The sequence below is a fragment of the Manacus vitellinus genome, unplaced genomic scaffold (assembly GCF_001715985.3).
Source record: "Manacus vitellinus isolate BGI_N305 unplaced genomic scaffold, ASM171598v3 scaffold_3_pilon, whole genome shotgun sequence".
Taxonomy (NCBI): domain Eukaryota; kingdom Metazoa; phylum Chordata; class Aves; order Passeriformes; family Pipridae; genus Manacus; species Manacus vitellinus.
The window spans coordinates 23,008-31,484 of record NW_021940535.1 but is presented as its reverse complement, the minus strand read 5'-3'; positions in this window follow the sequence as shown (position 1 = coordinate 31,484).

Here is an 8,477-nt window from a genome sequence, read left to right as displayed (position 1 = left end):
ATAAAAATTATCTCAGGGGCACAATAGAAGGCTTACTTTGTCACAGGGAAAGGGGAAGACAAGTATGGTAGTATACAGTGGACAATCATGCTCTAGCAGATCGTGCGTTTACCACGGAGGGTTCAAGTATATGATGTCTAGAGGCACCTGCCAGTCACAACTATTCTGTAATATTAACTATTACAGCATCACTGACTGTTCTATATTTATAGTTTATAAGAGTTTAGTTTACCATAGATATTGTCACCAATTTTAACAATAATACATCTGTAAATACAACTGTAAATATAAACATCACTATCACAGGTCTGATGCAATATGGATGCAGTTCTCAGCTGTTGGAGATTTCCGAAGCTGACTTTGATTTTGTAGCTGTAAAATGGGTCTTACAAAGTTTCACCTTTGCACTGCAAGTTTTAGTTCAATTCAGTGCCTTCATGATATGGGAGAGGATGGATATTTCCTTATGTGTGTAAAATTCTTGATCATATTCTCTTGTTTCCTTCTGTAACTCTTCATCAGTACTAACTCACAAAAATAAGAACCACCTGCAGGTCTATCAAGAAGTCAACTAAGTCTGTTCTCTCTCTTCTCTTTTGTGTTTGAGTAGAATCCGCCAGTTTCCTGAGAAATTCTGTTCCTCAGTGCTGACTGCCACCAGATGCGTAGCTCTAACAGTGAACTCTCAAAGCAGCTCAGTATCAATTCACAGTTTATTATATCAGTACTATGACAGTTTTTCTTTTCTGAATTGTTCTTTTTTGTCTCCATGTCTCTACCTATATTTTCTTCTTGATCCTCTGTTATAGGTTAGAAATTCAGGAGAATTTTTCTTTCCCCTGCCCCCCCACTGTAGGAAAGAGTTTGAGTGGAAAAGGAGGAAGGGAGCCAATTAGCTTTACAAAAGATCTGGCCGAATTCCTCACAAATGGCCCATCGGAGACTGGGGGGAGAGGGGAGGAGTTTTGAGGAGGGGCCAGCTGGCTCGGTTCAGAGGGTAGAGATTCAGACGGGCTGGATTCTCTTTCGAGGTTGGAGACAGGATTTGTGTTTTGGGGCATTTGGAGAGAAGGCCTGGAAGCCTTTTTTGTTTGGGTTTCCCGTCCTGGTCAGCTCTGACTGCTGGCTTCAACTTGCCTGCAAGCTGTCTTTTGTCTCCAACTCGGACCTGCTGTGTGTTTCATCGGAGAGTCTCTGTGCTCACTGGGAGAAAAGTAGGAGCTTTTTGGGGTGTCATGAACTGAGAACCACAGTGAGTCTTGTTGGGGGGTGAACTGCTTTTCCTTACCCCTTCCTTCCATCTTCTTTTCGGCTCCTCCCACGACCGGAGACCAACCGTCCCAGACCCCTCTCCCCACGTGGTGACAGCCCAACAGCGCCCCCTGCCGACCATGACAGAGAACTGCAGGCCCTGCACCTTCAGCAATCCAAAAGCGCCCCCTGCAGGCCAACAGAGAGAACTGCAGGCCCTGCACCTTTAGCGATCCAAAAGCGCCCCCTGCAGGCCACGACAGGGTACTGCAGGTCCTACACCTTCAGCGATCCAGCAGCGTCCCCTGCAGGCCATGATTAGGACTGTGCTAAAGGGCAAAGACCTTTTTGTTGTTGTTGTTGTTTTTTCCTAGGATTGCTATCTAGTTTTTTTGTGTTCTGTTACTGTTTTTACCAACATACATATATCTTTTAATAAAGAGTTTTTATTTCTTCTGGTTTTTTTCCACACTTCCTCGATTAAAGCCCCTTAATTTTGAATTTACAATTGCTGAGAGAGAGAAGTTTGGTCTATCTCATAACTCATCCTCTTTAGCAAACATTCCAGTCCCATAAGACTGAGACAACCTGCTTGCAAGGAGACATTTGTGCTATTTTGGCACAAAATAGCCTGTCATATTGAGAACACGTCTTGGTCTCTGGGGATGTTGCTTGATCAGGAAGGACTTTTCAAAAGCATGAGAAGATGGGACCGAAAATAGAAAGTATTAGCTTTTTTTATAAACAATACCACCTTCCCTCCATCTTTCCTCAGTTTTGGTGAGGAAAAGTCTCTTTTATTGAAATATTAATTCTTAAAAGGATTACACTTTATCTGAAGAAGCAAAAGAATAAATGTAGCTGCATAGTAGAATTATCAAAGATGGTACAAAATTTTAAGAAATGAGAGTAAAATTTTTTCTCATAGCATCGTCAGGAAATTCTAAGTAGAGAATGTACATACGGTTCCTTCAGACAGCTATAAACCTCTGCTACACATGCCCTGCATACACAGGCAGAAGAATAACATGCTATTTGATCCTGAATAGGTCCATCTCTGATATTAAGGGGCACATTGTTATTCCAAAGTAGTATTCTTTCACCTGATATGCACAAGGCCAAGAAACACACACACACAGACATGAGTTTTTTGATTTATTTACCATTCTCCACAGAAAGGGGTTGTGGGTGGCAAATCCACAAAGCTAAAAAACAAATATCAAAACTTTTAGTGGATTCAGACAGAGGATGACGAACAGATACATAACACCAACATCTGTCACTGATACAAAGTTGGGAAGAGTAGCACTACGCCGCAGAGTATGAGGGAGGAAAAACTAATGGGAAAGAAGAAAGTTGTCTTAGTTTAACAAGATTACAACTCAGAAATTAAGAAATTTCAGGTGGAAGTGTGGAAAAGGAAAAGAAACAACTTTTTATTAACAAAAACTGAATAAACAAATGGTGCTATCAAAAAATTTCAGAAGAAACAAAACAAAGTCCCCACATATGCGGCTTTGCTCCATTCCCCACACCCCAAAAGAAACAGCTTGGGGCAGTGGGGGGGGGGAGGAAAAAATTTCAGCGTCTCTTTTCAAAACTGTGATAAAAGTGCATTACTAATGCTCCACCAGCAGCCCAACCACTTTAGTTACAGCTATCTTGTGAAGTACTAAATATGCTTTTACAGTGTTGTGACTGTGTTTTACTCACAGAAGAACCAAAGCCATGACAACCAGACAGGATGGATAGGGCCTTTTCATTCCTAACCTATCTGCTACTGTTCTCCCTTCTAAAAAAAGATAAACTACGTGTTCCATACAGAGGCTAGATTTTTTTCCCCAGTCTTGAGGCTTAACAACAAATATAAAACTAAACAATTCCATAGAAAAAAAGTCTTCTGAAATCCATTCTCTATGGACTGCACATCTTTGTAGCACTCCCACCATGGAGGTAGCAACCTCTTAATCTAAGTTATGCAACTGAACTCTTTAAATTTTTCATCATGGTCCCACTAGAATTTGGTGGGTTTTGCTCTTATATATTAATTGGGCACTTATAAGCATCTGCAGATTTATAAATTCAAACCTTTGACAATATGTATTAGTCCTACAATTTCTGATTTTCAGTACATATGAAAATAAAATTTTTGGCTCAATAGCTGAAAGATATGAGTTCATTTATACCACATAGATGGAATAATAAAGAAAACTTGGTTAATGTAATATTAAGAGGTTGAAATTATCAGAATCAGATAAACTTGTAAACCTGAAAATATTAGTGTACCTAACAGATTAGGATGATAAGAATTTTGGTATGATAACCAAAGCAGGCCTTTTCTCTGCAAACTGGAACACAGTTTATAAAAAAAGCCCATTAAAAAAAGCCCATTAAATCTCTCCTTGTTTCTTGTCCAACGTTTGCTTTCAGACTTTTGAAGAAATGCTCCCACTGTCTATTCCTATAAATGAGGTTATATATATCATCATATTAAAAGTTACTGCATTAGACAAGACGTAATAAAAAAAATTTTTGAGAATATGATAAATTACCTAATTGTCTACAATTGCTAGGATACCCTTTAATAGTAAAAAAAATGCCAACATGCACGAACACAAGAAAATATTCGAGGGGCATGTTCAATACTTATGCAGTTAAATAAGCCTTTTTAATCACAAAAATGTTTGGCTGTTATACACCTTTTAAATTACACTCAGTTGTGACCAAAACCACAAGACCATATAAATAATACTTTTTTCAGTTTCAGAACCGTCTTGGCAATCAGTTTTTTCTAAAAGACAGATAACTAGGTCTCAAAGAGATTTCTCATTCAGAAGACAAGAGTAAATCTAAGATATCCAACAACCAAAACTGTTATACTCCAAAAAATATCCACCCCTCAAATCGAAATACTGCTTTTCGACAAAAATCTACATTTACTAACTTTACAACCAACATGCACTACTACAAATATCCACATGATGTCAGCCTTAGACAACAAATATGCTTGGTTTCAAAATAAGCATGTATATCTACAAAAAACCACAATATGTCGCTGTTGCCCACAAAATGCACACTCTAATAAAAAATCTGAATACTATTAAGAGATATGAAAAATCTAAAAATCTCACACATTCTATGACTCAAAACTTTTCAAAAGAAAGAACTGTCTATGAGTTCTGCAACAGTAATATTGGGCACACCTAGTTTCCTCCAAAGTCTGATTAAATTTTTATTGTATTAGATGTGGAGATAAAGCCCAAGCTAATATTTTTCCCTGGGTTGACTGGGATCCAAGAATGTAATTAAAACAAGTATTACATAAAGCATGCACATAAAACGAACAACTTCAAAATGGACAGAATTTAATTCTAGTTTTCAAACTGTGTCGTGTATTCACAGTCAAATTTCCAGAAACCCTCCCCATACAAATTTAAAAGGATGTTCCTGTCGTTGCTTTAGGAGCCCGATTTTGCTTCCAACACAGAGCAAGAAACCACAAAAGTAGCAAAGAAATATAAACAACACAAAATACTATGATAACAGCTATTTTTGAAGAATACATAATAGGTGCCTTACAGTATAGAAAAAGAAAAAGCAAAAGTAAAATTAGATGTATGCGTATGATAGGGCGTTTCACTACCCTCGATGGTCTCTTCCAATAGATCTGCTACACATGGGCTCTGCCTGCAGACCCTAGTGGGTAGATAAAGAAGAAAAGCCGTCAGAATTGATTTTTGCTTAGGATGTTGTTTCCCAGAAGAAACGCACAGAAACAGTCAGGACCAGACGGAGAAAAATTTCAAGAAGATGTCAAGGTGTGCAGTAATGGAAGTGTCCATTAGTAGGTATTTGCTGGAGAGATGAGTGCGGGAGTGAGAGTTGGATTGCTGGAGTCACTGAGGAATGGAAGGCTGCGGGACAAAGCAAAGCAAGAGAGAAAGAAAAGTAGGAAAGGGGAAGGACGGACAGCAAGAGTTGTATGAACGACAGAGAGCAAAACAAGGAAACAGGAACGGCTCGACAGCGAAAAGAGCAATGAATATTGCGAGGGAATGCTTTATGGAGTAGACGGAGGGAGGGATGGAGGATAATTAGGGGACTGCTGTCTGTGAGAAAGCCAGGAAGAACAGCAATCTCGAGTCACATGCATGGCCACCCCAGCCCCAGCAAAAAGGTCCCCGGCCTCCAGCCGTGAACACCGAGCAGAAACACGGTCAGCCGCACCAGCCCCGAGCCCCACCAGGGCTGCATTATCCGATCTGTTTCCCGGCGTCTCACTGCCCCCGCCAGCTTCGGTTCTCTGCTCCGGGCGGTCTACCTTCTCTACGCCTCCTCTCCCTCCTCTGCCTTCCTCTCTCTCCTGTCGTCCTCCGGCAAACAGCCCCGGGTCTGAGTCCTGCTCCGGTGGCGCTCTGGCTCTCTCCGTGTGTTGACTCGATGAGGAAAGCAGGCGAGAGCGTCACCAGGGCTCTTCAGAGGGGAGGCAGGGGGGCCTGCATACAAAACGGGCCCCGATATCAATCTCCGGTCGACGAAGTTGGTTGTTATCAGGGAGCTCCCAATTGACAGGCCTTGGGACTCCTTTCACCACATCTCTTCCCTCACATCACTCCTTTGCTGGCACCTGGGGACACCTGAATTTTACTCCAGGGCACGGGCTTTTAAGAATAGTGCAGGGGCACGAGAGGCAGACCATCCTTCCGGGATCAGCACCCCGGACTCAACTTCTCCTGGTCTGTAACGGGGAGCATCCCTGCTGGTAGCAACTTCCCCAGAAAAAACTCAGATGTGGCATGGCGTCTCCCAGTTGTAAAAATTCTTCCTGAGCCCAGGGCCACATGGTTGCCATTCTATCGTTCTTAATGCTTTTTTCTACTCTCTCATCCACTCTAAAACTTGGTCTGGCTTGCCAGCACCTTGCTCGGTCACAGTCTCACAACTTTTGCACACCTCTGCACTGTGGCACTCAGACGCTGGATGGGTGACACTTAAAATCTAGCAGACCCTTACTTTGTCTTTTCCACACTCAAGGCAAGGCAAGGATCCTCGTCCTATCCAAAGAGAAAGATCTTCATGGTTATCAGTGATTGCCTAGAGTGGATCAGAGTGTCCAAGAGACCATGGTTCAGGAGAAGTTAGGGACACACATTGCAGCTGAATGGAGTATGCCCAGACTTGGGCTGCTCTCTGCAGTGCATGTGCCTTGGCAGTTAGGCATTCTCTCACAAGCTTGCACTCTGTGTAGGAGTGAAACTCCCTGTTTTCTTAGGGGTGCTAATCGTCTCGTCTCTAGAATTAAATGAATAGTGTATTCTTCAGAAAATCCCCTTTAAGCTCCTTGTTTTACTCTCTGTCCTTCAGAGAACTTCTGCAGTCGGTCCTTCGGCTTTGGTAGAGACCATGGAGGGCAGTGAAATCACCATAAGTGCTCACAAGCCAAAATACGAATGGGCGATTTTAACCATATCTACCGGCAGCTCCCGGGCCATAGCCTCGAACATCTCGCATGCGCTGCTATAGGGTCCAGAGAGCTGCTGGAGTTTTCAGGGGATTTTTTTAATTGTTTCTACAGCGGAGTAATGTAGCGCCCCTAGGGAAGAGTGCCGTTTCAGAACTACACAGAACACGGACTGCACGAGTTCTCTGAAGGACAGAGTGTAAAGCAATGGTAAAAGAACGGTACGACAAAAATAAGACCGGTGAGTGTTCCGAGGGAATGTAATATGGAGCAGAGGGAGGGACGGACGGGAGGTTAGTTGGGAGACTGAGTTCTGTGAAGAACCTGCAAGACTCGAGGGACCTGCACGGCAACCACGGTCCCCGGGCTCCAGTCCTGCGCATAGAGCAGAACCACCGCCAGCGCAATCAACCCCGCTCCCCCAAGAGCCGCATCCGTCGATCCGCCAAAAGGACTCTCGCTGCTCCCGTCAACCCCGTCTCTCTGCTCTGGTGGGGTCTCCTCCTCTACTCCTCCTCTACCTCCTCTCCCTTCCTCTCCTTCCAACTGCCCTCCTCCGCCTGCTCAACCCCGGCAGTGTTCCCGACGCCGGCGCCTTCTGGGCCCTCATCTGGTGGAGCTGGAGGCGGAGGGCAGGGGAAAACGGCGGCAGCGGGACGTATGTCAGGGATCTGCACAGCGGAGGCGGTGGGTAAGAGATGGGTGGCAGGAGAGCGCGTTGCTATCGGAGATCTCAAGATTGAGAGACCGTGAGTTTTTTTCCTCACCGCTCCTACATAAACCGGGCCCGCCGCCGCTGTGACGAGCCCCGACCGCCACGACGATACCGCTGCTGCTGCCTGTCATCCGCATCCAGCCCGCACCGGACGAGAGCGTGAGAATCGCAGGTACCCGGCACAGTACCCGGGCAGAGTTGGATGAGGAGGGCCGGGGAGGGAGAAGAAGGGAGAAGAGGTGGAGAGGAGGCGGCCCCACCGTAGCAGAGAGACCGGGCTGTCAGGGGCAGCGAGAGGACGGGCAGTGGATCGGTGCATGCGGTTCTGGCGGAGAACGGGACTGGAGGCGCTGGCCGCGGTTCTGCTCAGTGCACGAGCCTGGCACCCGGGGACCGTAGGGACAGCGACTGGGGTGGCCATGCAGGTCCCTCGGGGCGGGTGTCCTGCCTCGCATGTTCTTAAGAGAGCTCAGTCTCCCAACTAGCCTCCCGGCCGTCCCTCCCTCTGCTCCATAAAGCGTTTCCTCGGCAAACACAGCGGTCTTTTCTTTGTCGAGCAGTTCCTGTTTCCTTGCTTTACTCTCTGTCCTTCAGAGAATTCCTGCAGACCGTCCTTCTCTTTCCTACTTTCCTTTCTCTCTTGCTTTGCTTATAGTCCCGCAGCTTTCCATTCTTCAGTGACTCCAGCAATCCAACTCTCTTTCCCGCACTCATCCCTCCAGCAAATTCTAATAGACACGTCCATTGCTGCACGCCTTGACATTCACCTAAAATTTTTCTCCGTCTGGTCCTGACTGTTTCTGTGCCCTTTCTTCTGGGAAAAAACATCCAGTGCAAAAAGCAATTCTGACGGCTTTTCTTCTTTATCTCCCCGCCAGTGTCTGCAGGCAGAGCCCAGGTGCAACAGGACCAATTGGTAGAGACCGCGGAGGGCAGTGAAATCGCCATCAAGGGCTCAAACATGAAGTGATCACACGCCAAATTACGAATCGGCGATTTTATCCCTTTCTATCGGCGGCTCCCGGGCCACAGCCCTGAACTCCTCGCACG